The 13,243-nt window shown below is 38.4% G+C and overlaps 1 long non-coding RNA gene across 3 annotated transcripts; it reads left to right on the plus strand.

Annotated features, from left to right (window-relative positions):
• Positions 1-4,373: 4,373 nt before the first annotated feature.
• Positions 4,374-8,947, plus strand: LOC131312728 (uncharacterized). Of its 3 annotated transcripts, XR_009195956.1 has the most exons (3): positions 4,393-4,672; positions 6,607-7,191; positions 7,275-7,906. It is a non-coding gene; the product is annotated as an uncharacterized LOC131312728 (long non-coding RNA). The 3 variants fall into 3 exon arrangements; XR_009195955.1 differs by having other exon boundaries at positions 4,374-4,672; positions 6,597-8,947; XR_009195954.1 differs by having other exon boundaries at positions 4,374-4,672; positions 6,607-8,947.
• The last annotated feature ends 4,296 nt before the right edge of the window (positions 8,948-13,243 follow it).

Genomic DNA, 13,243 nt, shown 5'->3' on the forward strand with positions numbered 1-13,243 from the left:
ATCTATCTCTCCCCGTCTGTTTCCCGCCATTCACTTCTCTCCATATGGTTTTTTTTTGGCAAAATATATCGAACATATGGTATTCTTCTTAGTGTTATCTATCAAAACAACACCGAAACTTTTTTTTTCTTTCTATTCCTGTAGCCTATATCACAAATCCACCACTTTCTTTGTCACGCCCTGCGCACGGCGCCCTACGAGGGCCCAAGCCAGTGCGGCCACGTGCCCACGACGATCTAATCCATCTTTGTACAATATTGTCCGCTTTAGACGCCCAAAGACCGTAGACTTCCCAGCAGGGTCACCCATCCTTAGACTACCCCAGGATGAGCACACTTAACTGTGAAGTCTCTATGTTCTTTGACTCACCCTCACGGCTTTAAAAGGCCTTATACAAGTAGGATGGATCATTCATTATAAATTGTGACCTACCCCCCTCAACCGGCGAGTAGGCTGTCACACTCTTAATCTTTTAAAAAAAATCAGATGTGTTATTGAATTTGGAAAAGAATGCAAGGTTCTTCCTTCTTCTTTTTTTTTTGCAAGGTTCTTCATTTACTCAACATAAGGGGAGGAACAAAAAAGAATAACCACTTTTTAGTCGAAAAATTTATTATTTTTTGCTAAAAAATGATTATTTCTCAAAATACTTGGGTAAAAGTAAAAAAATTAAAAATTACTTTTCCAATTCCTCTCGTCGAGACGAATCAATAACCCATAAAAAGTTTGGTGCAAAACTAACAAATGCGAAAAAAATTCAAATAAAGACAATTTTCAGATTTAAGTTAACTTCATAAGAATGCAGCCTAAAATAGAAATGGGAAAGAAGAGTGAAATACCTTAATCCGGCAATCCGGCAACGATGGGTTAAATTGTAGATGATCGAGAAATATGAGCTTCACTTTTGAAGGAAAAGAAAGAGAAATAGTTTGTGGTTGAAGTAAAGAAGATATAAAGCAGATGAAGAAGAGAAGAAGAAAATACTAGTTGAAATACGCGTGTGTATAAATTTTGGAACCAATTAACTTTGTGGTGTGGGATTCACAAATTTTGATTATTAAAAAATGTTGCTAGTTTTAGTTATCCAAAGCCCAAAATTCAATATGGGCCGGACTTAAAAAGACCCAAATGTCTCGCTACTCTTTCTTTTTTTGTCTCGAGATACTCTTCCCTTTCTCTATCACTGTGACTGGTAATAAACAACTGTGGAACACAGAATTTTTAAAAAGTTTGAAGAAGAGGGGAAAAGAAGGAAAATGAGCTGAGGACCGGTATATTTAAAATTGGGAGAGAAAATACTCCAGTAAAGAATTTCCTTTCTATATCACTGTGTCACGTTTTTCTTTTTACATTTCCAGCTACTTGTATACAATGTTTTCAATCACTGTGTCTCGTTTTCCCTTTAAAATTGGGAAAGAAAATACTCCAGTAAAAAATTACTTTTTCGATTCTATTGTCAAGACGAACTAATAGGGATAAAAAATTTGTCGCAAAACAAACAAATACAAAAAAAAATTGAATAGAGACAAAAAAAAAAAGTCACTTGACTTTTTTAATCCAAACCTAAGCAATGGCTCCGGCGAACGTAACGAAGACCGAAACTGTACAATTGGTGCAATCATCGCCTTCCAGACAATTCTTTGATGCGGCCTATAACTCCTCGTTGAAGTTACATTACTGTTTGGACATAGAACAAAGAGTAAAAACCTGATTTGTTAAAGTTTTTTTAGCCTCTAATTGCTTCATTTTTATTCAAAAAAAATTTGAATTTTAATCATAAAATTTTACTTTTCTGAATCTCCTTATTGAGATAAATCAGGGGGACGAAAAGAAGGGGAAGGGGGGGAAGAAGAAAGAGGGAAAAAAAAAAAAAAAAAACGGGTCGGGTTGGGCGGATTTGGGTTTGGATTGACTCATATTCGACCCATCCCGTTTCAACCCATTTTGCTTTTTGACCCATTTCAACCCTCTCATATTTAACCCACGACCCGTTTTAACCCATCCAAATCCACCCAGACTTGCTCGTTTGCCACCTCTAGCCAATACCAGATGCTTTGCCGTCTTTTTTTTTTAGGCGTAGCTAAAAATATTAGATACAAGGAAGTTGGAATAAAGCTCAAGGTTACCATAAAGACTTCTGCAGCAACATAGGAAGTATCTGCTTCCTCATGGACGCTACCTCCAGTTTTCCACGGTAACCTGGTGGTGACAATCACTGAAATTTTGGGCGGCCCGGTACTCACCTAACGGCATGGTGCAGCTTCCGCGACAGGTTGAGTTTGCTTTGGTTTCAAGTTTCTCTGTCGTGGGTAGCCTGTGGTGGCTTGGTGGTTGTCGGCGGTGGAACCTTGCAGTGGTGTTGGCTCTATCAGAGTCGGGGGCGGACGTTTAGGGTTTAGGTTTTCTTTGGGTTGGGCTTTGTTTGTTGTATTTGGACTTCTATGCTTTTTGAGTGTTCTGTGCTGTTTATTGTATATCTAGGCACTTTAGACCCTCAGGTGTTGCATTGGACTTTGTTCCAATGCTTTGTTTCCAACTTTTGGTTGGAAACTTTTTCCTCTCCCCTAATAAATTGTTATTTTGCCGTTAAAAAAAACAGTCACTGAAATTTCCCTTTTCACCAAGGCTGCATACAAAATATGGAGTACACAGCTTTAAGAACAACAAACAGCACTTACTAATGGGAAAAAAAAAACAGGCAACAGCAGTTATTTTTTTGCATTTGATTGGGGGCAGGTCCAGCCCAGTTTTATTAATGTTTAGTCCGGTCCAGTTTTGGGCCGTTGTGAACTCCTCTCAAGCCCACAACAATGATCGGAATCATTTATTTTGCAAGAGAAGCTTTATCGTATTTCTCTGCGAATTCATTCGCGAATGGTGATTAGTTGATTACTTAAATCCATTCTATAGCTTGACGTTTCGAAATACCACGTTCGGTTACCATTTTTTACCTGTAAATGACTTCTTGTAGCTTACCGTATGATTTTGTGGTACCGTGTTGGCCCTTGGTCACTTCAAACGTTTCACTCGAGTTAGTATGAGCATTTTGACTAAAAAAAAAATTCGTTTGAATCGAATTCTGAATGATTTTGTGGTACTATGTGGGCCCTTGGTCACTCTTCTTCTATTGAGAAAGTTAAAAAAAAAATTCACCCAAGCCACTAATAGCTCTCTCCCTCTATTGGTTTTTCACTTCAGAATAAAAAGCAAGTTGAGAGCCAGAATCAATTCGCAGAAAATTGAGCGAGAGAGATACTACGTATTAATTAACCTTGGGGAAATGTGGACGAAAACTGGTGTTCGGTTAACTGCACGCGCTGGTAATCATACATTAATAGAAACTCGCGTATAACAGATGCGAGCTTGGTCCAAACGGTGTCGACAGGGTTCCATCTAAGAGCAAGTACACTAGATGAGCAAAAATACAATTTTTGCTATTTTACCTAAGAGAAACATAAAAAATAGTCTACACCAAATGAGCTAAAAGAGGAACTAAAATGCATTTGTGAATAGTTGTTCTCTATTTTTACCTAAAAAATACAGTTTTTTTTTCTTTCTCTCTCTCCTCCCTCCTTTCTCCTCTCTTTCAACAATAAAGTAATAAAAAAATGAGTGAAAAATATATATTTTAATTAGAGTTACGTAAAATAGATAATATTGGTGTAGTATTGAGAGAGATGTGAGTAGGTAAAATGAAAAAGTGCACTGTTGATTAGCATTTTTACATTTTCATTGGTGTACATGCTCTAAGAAAGCATCTTGAACACGCGAGGTATACCTGTCGACAGGGTTCCATCTAAGAAAGCATCTTGAACACGCGAGGTATACCGAAAACGACGTCGTCCGTAATTGTTAAGACTTCTCTGTTTTAAACCTGCGAAGTCACTTGAAAAAATGTATTTGTAAAATTGTGAGCCCGTTCTAATTCATCACCATGATCGAAACCCTTCATGTTTCAGGGATTTTCAAGAGTATAAACCTGGAAAGAAATCCTTTGAATCGAGCACTCTTTGAATCATAATCGGAGACGATAAGTGTGATTTTTTTTTTTTGCAAAAATAGACTTGGGCCCCGTTCCAGAACAGAAAAAAATCTCTTATTTTTTAAGAAGGTAATTTCAAGCTCAAAAATTATGGGCTTGTTGAAATCTAAAAATATGCAATATGGATCTTTTTTGAAACATCTCATTGAGATCTTTTATACGATGCAAAAAAAAATTAAAAAATTATTTTTCATTTATATTATTTTTGAGTTTAAAAATGTGAAATAAGCTGCTTATTTTTTAAGAAGGTTTCTGGAACGGGGCCTTGGCCACACTCTATCAAATCTATTGTGTCGAACGATGGAGAGGAGCTGTTCAGAGTTTAGTAAAACGACGTCGGAAGCGGGCGTTCTTGGATCTGCAACGCGAGTTCGTCAAATTTTGATCTCGTTTTGACTGATCTCCACGATCGAAATCGTTCAAATTGTAGAGCTCATGAAGAAAATAAACAGTGTTAAAGATCGTTTGAATCGAAATCTGAATGATGCATGATCGGAGATTATCAAAGTGAATTAATTTTTATGAAAATAGATTTTGGCCACACTGTATCAAATCCATTAAATTCACTCCGACGACGAAGGGACGTCCCCGACGGAAAAGGAAAAGGATTCTCACTCCATTGCTCAACAGGTCTACTTCTCTCTCTCTCTCTCTCTAAAGGTATTTTTGGTCGATTTTCCTTTGCGATGTTTGGTTGATTAATTGATTTTGTTTCCATTGCTCTGGAACTTGTGCTTCGAAATTCAACAAAACTTTGCGTTATATTTGTAGTGGGCCGAAATATCCGAGGGGTAGACGAGTCCTCATGGGTCGCGCTTGTCTGAGCTCAGCACGTAGTTGTCTCAGTTCATCTATGGATTTACACGTGAGTTGGTATGATGGATGTGACCATTTCCCGAAGGATAAGATAAGGAGGTCCTTGTAATCTTTGCCGAACGTGAAATTATCTGAGGGTATGAAGATTTGGTCTCCTTCGGTAATTTGTTCAAACGTTCGGTGGGACCACTATGTTCGGATAGAGTTCCTATTGTTCGGTAGATAATGAGTTCATTCGAATTGGTTTCATTCACTCGGGAATAAATTTGTTCGGATATCGCTTCAGTAGAATCTTCTAGAAGCTTCCACTGATATTTGGGTTGTCAACAGCTGAGATGACATCTCTGTATGATGTGACTCTTTTCTGACACTGACAAACGCGGTTCTGCAACTTACTCAGAAGTGATGTCTAGTAAATACGCTGACATGTGACGTCATCCGAACGTAGCACACCACGTGGGTTGCAAAGCCAGCCTGTGCAGCACTCAATATCTTTAACTATAAATACAAGACCATCCCCTCATGTGAAGGAGTCTAAGAAAAAAGAGAGGAAAAACACATCTCTCTCTCTCTCTTTCCATACCTTCTTGCTAAACTTCTCCTTTCTCTACTTACTGACTAGTTCGTCGGAGCTTCTTCCCGGAGGAACAGCCCTCTTCGGTTCTGCAGGTACGCAAAGATTTCAATATTCCCACGGATCATAGAAGAAGGCTCAAGAAGGAAAGACACGGTGAAATCAGCCCCCCACAATATTCCAAGTGAATCAATGCACAAATGTTTGTAGCTCTTAAAAGTTTCAAACCAAGCTCGAATAAGTTACTATTGGGCTCCTCTGGCTTGTGATATATGAAAAATCTAAACTACTTGGGATTGGCTCGTGTTCGATTCGATTGAAGCTCCTTTGAGATTGGCCTCTCTCATAAACAAGCTAAGGTTGAATATATTTTGGGTGCTCGTGAATCGATGCACACACGCTTGTTTGCTTGTGGTGTGTGTGATACTGGCATTTATATTGTGGCGGGATTCGTACTTGCCCAAGAAGTTTTGTAGTACTAGATTATATGTCCAATCACGTCTGCATTACCCTATCTTACTATTTATTCACTTAGCAATTTGTTCCTGTCTCAGAAAAAGAGAATATTTACCATTCATATCTTGGGTCGACAGTTAATTGTCGTAGACATGTAATGAGTCAATCAAGTATAATCCCCTGCTTCCTACAGTTAGCACATAAACTATTTCCACAGTGCATTCCTGAAGTTTTGACGGTAAAAAATGTTGGTGAATCAGGTTATTGCCCCTTCATGGTTGTATTATCCTCAGATTATCCATTTTGAGGATTTCGAATGTTTTTTAAATGTGAGGTTCAAGTTATGTCTTATCCTTTCGAGTAGTTATTGTTATGGTGTTGTCAACAATGGCTTAATCTGAAGCACCATTGAAATGATCATTTATACGCGTATTTAGTGTTTGTTTGAATTAATTACCCAATGTCCCCGGAATGGAACTTTTCTGTGCCGAAAAGGTAAAAAACAGGCAACTTTGTGGAGTGTAGTTTGCTCAAGAGTTAAGCCATCTTTTCAATTTGCTCTCACTGTCGTTTCAGAGCTTTCTTTTTGAGAACTGGACATCTGTGTTCACTTATATCACATTTCATTGTTGAAAATAGACTCGAATGAATGGTTGAGTTAATTACTTGACACTTTCCTCCTCGAATCCTCATGTTGAATATGTTCAGTTGTTAACAGGTATAATGTGAAAAGTGATATCAGTTTCCTCATAATTCCAGTGGGCTGTATATCACAACATAGGGCATTTGATATAAACTGAAGGTCATCGACATCTCTAAATCTGTACTGAAGTATATTGCAATATTTTGTTTGTTCGTATATAGTGGTAGATGACAAGTCAACTGAAAAGAGGGGACCAGTGTCAGATTCAAATGATTCGAGAGTGTCTCAGACCCTTTGGATCACTACTATTCAAAGCCCTGTAGTTTGAATCGTTTGATTTGTCAAATAATAATTGTTTCGCGGATGAAAACAGTATTTTCCACAAGAAGATCATGAAAATCCTCCAAAAAAGTAGTGATCCAGGAAGACATTTTCGTGGAAAATTCTCCAAAAGAGTCTCCCTGAATCCCATCTACATCCGGGCATACGAATACCGGATCGACCTACTTCGAGCTGTGATCGTTGGAGCCCACGGACCCCCCACCACGACGGCTTCTTCTTCTTCGACATCGCCTTCCCTTTCAACTACCCGAACGACCCTCCAAAAGTCTATTACCACTCCCATGGCCTGCGACCGAATCCCAACCTATATGCAAGCCGGTATGTGTGCTTGAGCCTAATCAACACTTGGCATTGGCAACATGAAAGTGAAGTGGAACTGTTCTTTGTTCTCTATTCTTCAGCTACTGGTTTCCATTCAAGGGCTTTTGCTCAATGAGAGACCCTACTTCAATGAGCTGGGACACGTGTACACTGAAGATTGAGTGGAAGTCTCTAGGGCTTAGAATGAGGATGCCTTAGCTTTGTCATGTAAGACTATGGCTTACGTATTGCGTAGTCTGCCCAAAAATTTTGAGGATTTCGTTTATGTACACTTTCGTAGTCGCTCATTTGATGAATTGAACGCAGTTAGCGCTTATGCTTGTGCCATCGTTGGTTGGTATCGAAGCATCTCAGGTGAGCTAGTCTTAAGAGGTAATGCACTACCTTTTATGTGAAATACTAAGCCTCAGTGTTCTTGTGCCGGTCCTTACACGGGTTAAGGTGGCAACGAATGGGGGAGAAGATTTTGCCAACCGATATACCTCAGCTGGCGGATGCAAAAGAGACACGAAAGAATGGGAATTGTCTGAGATCCACATTTACTTTGTTGTGTTTCTTTGAGTCTAATTATTTTATGCTCTTGTTTTTTGATTTATTCTCTTGTTGTCTCTTTGTTTCATGAGCATGAAAAATGGTGTTATTGACAGGTTTATATGGTGATGGAATGGAACAAGAGAGGAAATTTTGCTTGTTGCTATGTTCAAATGTGTCTTAGGCCCCGTTCTAGAACACCTTCTTAAAAAATAAGTACTTATTTCATATTTTCAAACTCAAAAATAATGTAAATGAAAAATAATTTTTCAATTTTTTTTGCATCGTATTAAAGATCTCAATGAGATCTATCAAACAAGATCTATATTGCATATTTTTAGATTTCAATAAGCCTATAATTTTTGAGCTTGAAATTGCCTTCTTAAAAAATAAAGACTTAAAACCCGTTCTGGAACGGGGCCTTAGTCCATTGGTTTGATGACATTAGTAGTGTCTTTAAATTTGTGTTGAAATGGGTTTGTGGAAGAAAAGGGAACTTCCTATGGGGTTGTGTGTGTCTGTGTTGGCGAGAAATTTGAACTAAACCGAGGATCTCCACTTACAGTTGAGTTTGAGATTCGCTAATGTGATTTGGTTCTTTTTTTTCCCCAAACAATTATGGTAGTCTTATTGATGCTTGCTAAGTTGGTTTGAGTGAGAGTGCAGAAACTACTTTTCTAGTCGATTTTTCTTGGTGATCATGTATTGTTGCTGTTATACCATTGCTCTCCTGCTGCTCCATGGTTTGCTCATAGGCTTGATATTGGTTTTGCTCATGCGCTGTGGATTGATTGGCCTGGTTTTGTTCTCTTTCTGCAACGTATTCCTTTGGTCATGGATGTTGCTGCAATATTCCTTGGTCTAAGGTCTCGGTTGGGTTCAATGCTATATTTCTTGAAGGATTTATGTTCTTTGAAGGTTATGTTCAAAGTTTTTCCTTCGGTTCAGTCTCCCCCTCTCTTCTGAGGAGGCTTTGATACGTCACTGGTGCTGGTGGAATTGATCAAGTTTACAAGCGCATCCTTGGTTCGCTAGCTGCTGCTGCTGTTTTTGCTTCTATTTTGGTTTTAGCTCATTGCTTCTGTTTTCTATTGTTTGGCTATATGCCTTGTTAGGAGTTGATTTCATCAACCTCCTATCATGTACTCTATTTCTATTCTCTCAATATATTTCCTTTTGCCGATCGGGAAAAAGGTGGGAAAAGGATGAATGTTCCTACAAATACGAAGAGAGAGATGTTCTGTGTTGAAAATCTTTGAGAGGTTTCCTTTTCGTGTATATTATGTGTGGTTTCTTAATTTGCTTTGCTTTGGATTTGGTGATAATTAGCTATTGTCTATAGCGATAGAGATCGGCATACTTGTGATTTGCCTGGCTTTTCCTGTATGCATGTCTTGTTATTTCAAGCGATAGAAGCAAAAGATGCAGCAGGGTAAATGAGTCAAACATTCAGGAGGATGGATAAAGATGTCCTTTCATTTTCCTGGTTTTCGTACACACAGAGAATGCTGATACTATAATTCATGGTTTTCCCCTACTACTCATGTTTCATTTTCGTGAATTGTTCATTCGTCCAATCCTTTTGTTTGGTTTGGTTTTGAACCAATGTGGACTCGGGAAACTGAATTGTTAGTAAATATTTAGCCCTTGCAGAGAATATAATCTTGAAAAGAAAAGCTAACTCGATTAGACATCGACAATGATACCGATGATTCATATTTGTGGAAGACACACAGTGGACGACGAATGTGATTTACAAAGTTTAACCTTCAACTTTGTCGTTCATGAATCTCTATCTATCTATCTATACCATATACTAAGCACGAGTATGACTCATGACACACTCTTCTTCTATTGAGAAAGTAAAAAAATATATATTTAAAAAAATTCACCCAAGCCACTAATATCTCTCTCCCTCTATTGGTTTTTCACTTCAGAATAAAAAGCGAATTTGACATCAAATCAAGTTAAACAGGGTTTACGAGTGAGGATCGAGGCCTTCATGGAATCACTCATGCTTGCTTCTTTGGTCTTTAGCTGACTCTAGCGCCCGTCTTTAGCGTTGAAGCTTATGATTGATTCTACTACGCTATGTCAAGACTCAAGATACAAAGGACGCCATTGCTTGTTGCGCCGGGGTAATTTATGTGTATTCCGTCCTTATCGTGTATTGCGTTTAGCCGTTTATCCTCCCCTACTCATTTTTTTTTCATTGAGAAAATATGTTCTAGATTCTAAAATAAGTGAGCACGAACAATAAAAGTTTATGAAATAACTATTATAATTTAACCAAAATCTATTATCTAAAAGCAAAATGGAAGAAATAGTTAATATTTTATGTGGTATTTTAGTTGTAAGGGTAAAAATACAAGAATAAAAATAATTTTTTATGCATAAAATAATTTCGGAGTGGGGCGGGTATCCGAACGGGGTAACGTCAACCCGACCCCGATAGGGTTCCATCAATTCTCCCTCGACCTGACCCGACCCCCGAAAAATACAACACAAATCCGCCTCCGATTGGGGCGGGGCAGGTTGAATTGCAATCTCTACACCCAAGTTGAGAGTGATACATGTGTCGCCACCAATCAGGCAAGATCTCTTTTATGCACTAGAAGATACAAGAACTTCATGCTTTTCGAAAGGAAAAAAAACACTAAACCGTATCACAAAAAAATAAGGCAAGCCACAGGAACAATATCACGCAAGAACATGTCAAAATTGAGTCTATTTGCCAGTTGTGTCACGTTAAATACAACAACTTGTATTTTTAGTGGCGGTTCCAGGATTTTACATGAGAGTCTTTGAATATTATTTAATTTTACTAGCTCCGTTACCCGATTATTTTTCACAAGATCTTATCAATCATTGTGTATGGTGCGATCGGAAAAAAAAAAATTAATTAGAATTGTTATCACGAGTTCTCAAATGTTCAACTACATAAGCATTATCAAACTGATGCACTATTTCACTAATATCTTTTAATGGGAAATTGAAGCGAATAGGATTAATATCATGAGCCTTTTTCGATAGATTGCATCTTATTTCGTTCCTATCACCAAACTTAAATGATTTTTGTTATCGTAGTCAAGAATCCAAATGAAAAATTGTTCAGGTCAATTAACAAGGATTCGCTTATAAAATCTGCGAGTGTTACTATCAATAAAAAAATTCTTAGAAGATGAATTTTACAATTTAGTTCAATTCTTTTAAAAGACCTTTGTAAATATTTTCATAAACTAAAAAAAGCAAAACCAATACATTTATGTTGTAGGCAATGTATATTGTGTCGATAGTCATGGAGAGAGAACACATAGTACGATACCGATCGATATTAATAGTTATTTCTTCTTCTCCTCTCTCTCTCTCTCTCTCTCTCTCTCTCTCTCAAAATGTTTATCATTGTGAGTGTGAACTGTGTTTGAGCTAATATATTACGCGTTCAACTACAAGTTAATTACCAGATGGAACGATGATTGTTCCTAATGTAGCGAACACTATACTCAAAAAAGAACCATACATAATATTAGTAGTAGCTTGTAAATTTCAAAAAGAAAAATGTTTTGGGTGTCTACACACTCGTCCTTGTCGTGCAGCTGCCACTGAATTAGATTGTGGGGTGTTCCATTATTTTTGGGCCGAGTGTTCAATAATTTTTCAATTGGGTGTTTAAAAAAACAAAATGACTAAACCAAATTTACTATACATGTATTCTAATTTTTTTTTTTTTTTAAGGTTGTTCAACTGACAACCCTTCAATCAATGTAGAGCAGCCTACCTCGTCTAGGTTCATCATCCACATCTTTTTCGTCTTGATTGTTTAACAATCTCATGATGGCTAATTCTAACTACCAAAAAACGGCCCGTACCAGTAATACACGATGCTATTATCCCACCATCCCCCGTCGTCTTCCGCCCCAGCTCTCTCCTCCTCTCCGCCCCCACTCTCCGACACCACCTCTAGACCTTTTATTTCTTGCTTGTTGGTTATGAAGAACTAACAATTGATGTTTCAGTGGAGATTTTTGCTTAGCATGTTGCAGGTGCTTGTCTATAAGCTAGTGTTGGCTTGAAATGGAGCTCAGTTAAACACGACCTTGTACTCTACTAGTCTACTGATGATGTTGACAAAAGAAAAAGGGGCTTGCGATAAACATAGATAGGATTAGCGTGCAGCTAGGCTAATCATAAAATCATCGAGGGGTTTGGGACTGAGCCTATAAGTCAGTCATCAGATTCATCACAGTGGACACCCAACTTTTGTGATTGGAGATCCTATGAAGAAGGTTCAATGGGTAACAATAAAATTGTAGGTTGACTAGAAAGATCACGATATTTATGCATATTGAGGGGTGTTCCCAAGTCTCATCCCTATGGTGATAGTGATCTTTATTGTGATGTTTGAGGAAGTGCTTAACTCTGAATGAGTCCGAGACAGGTATTTCGCAGGATATCGGTTACAGATAACACTAAAGGTCTCACCTAAGTGAGTGTGGCAGTGGGGCCGCTACTATGGAAAATTAGGCTACTTCCTAAAGACACTCATGATACAAGATACGTGTGTATGATCGTAAAGCGCAAACCAGACTAGAACCAAAAAGAATTGCCTGTACTAGGTGTGGGGTAAGTAGAAGTTTGGCTCAAGGACCCAGTTCAAGGCCTTTGGTTCGTTGTAAAAAATCAACTCCAACGGATATTGGTAAGTATGTTTTATGTTTTCTGAATTCGTAGGGATGAGTAGTTTCGCCCCTACGAATTAAGAGAATATACCTACCAATATCTGTTGGAGTTAATTTTTGGGATACTTAAATATCCATCCTCTATTCATACCCGACTTGTGTTTTCATCCTGGTCATTTTGAATACTTATGTTTTCATCCTCACTTTAAAATAAACCCAATATTGCCCTTCGACATGCTATATATATATATATATATAGTATTGAATTTTAGGATGGAAGATAAGTCCTGAAGTCCCAAACCCAATATTTTTGCTAAAATCATTTATCACAAACCGAAAATCTCGGCACCGAAAATGTCGCAACCAAAAAGCATTTAACCCACCCCATTTCCTTTTCCATCTCCCACAACCCTCGTCCCCCCCATTTTCCGTTTCCATTAACCCCCCTCCCCCCTTCCATTTTCGTTTCAATTAATTTGAGGTGAGGCTCGCCCAACTGGACCACAGCGGGATTTTGAGAAGCGAGCGACGAAACCAGTTTCATTTTCGAAATGATCTCCGGGCAAGCAGTGGCGAGATCCGGAACGGGATTTCGAGAGGGTTTGGCGTCTGGGTAAGGTTTTTGGAGAGTCTTCGGGAGTCGAAACAGGCACTCGTTACCAGATCTGAGGATTTCGAGATTTGTTGAGAGTCGTCGGTAGACAAAAAACGTTCGCTGGTGGTCGGTGAGGGTTGGGCTTCAATCGTCGGTTGCCGACGATGCAGAAGGTGGATGACGATGGTGACGACGTGTATTCACGTTTAAATAATCATCCTCTTTATCCAATAATCATCATCTC

The sequence above is a fragment of the Rhododendron vialii genome, chromosome 13a (assembly GCF_030253575.1).
Source record: "Rhododendron vialii isolate Sample 1 chromosome 13a, ASM3025357v1".
Taxonomy (NCBI): Eukaryota; Viridiplantae; Streptophyta; class Magnoliopsida; order Ericales; family Ericaceae; genus Rhododendron; species Rhododendron vialii.